Consider the following 707-nt stretch of genomic DNA (forward strand, 5'->3'; position numbering starts at 1 on the left):
TATGGTAATATTTAATGAGTTATTTTATCTTAGAGGAGGGTAAGCTCTGAAATAAGAAATCTTTTACCTAAAGATAATGAAAGAATTAATTAAAATATTAGCCACATGTTAGAAGAATAGTCTAGATAACCATAGATGGTAATTGATCATAGCCACTCACCAAAAGAAAAGTAAATTAAATCATAGGTGGCTATAGTTAGTGGAACAACCTATGTGGTTGACAGTTGTGAAGACTAAATTGGTTGGTTGAAAGGGAAACATGGTAGTTCATGAGATTGGGGATGACTCAAGTTTTGGGTGCAAAGCTACACAGCATGCGTATGTGTATAATTCATTCTTGTAGGAATCAATGGTGAGCAAACTTTCATTATAATATTAACGAATTTTGTTTACAATTGTTTTAAAAATATTAATTTTCAAGTTTATTTGAATAGTAATAAATTAAATTGTCGCTAGGAAGCAATAACTCAAATGACATAGTTTTTCTATACTCACTTAGAGGTCGCGGGTTCAAGTTTCTCTATCTTTGAAAAAAAAAATTAAATTGCCAAAAACTAATTTAATAGATGCATTGTTTTATTTTATTTTATTTATTTATTTATTTATAAAATTTTCTTTTATAAAAATTTATCAATTTATTGATTAATAGAAAATGAATATTATATACTTTTACTTTGATAAAAAAAATAAATTTATGCAAATATATA

Source organism: Arachis ipaensis, chromosome B08 (genome assembly GCF_000816755.2).
Source record: "Arachis ipaensis cultivar K30076 chromosome B08, Araip1.1, whole genome shotgun sequence".
In the NCBI taxonomy this organism is placed as follows: Eukaryota; Viridiplantae; Streptophyta; class Magnoliopsida; order Fabales; family Fabaceae; genus Arachis; species Arachis ipaensis.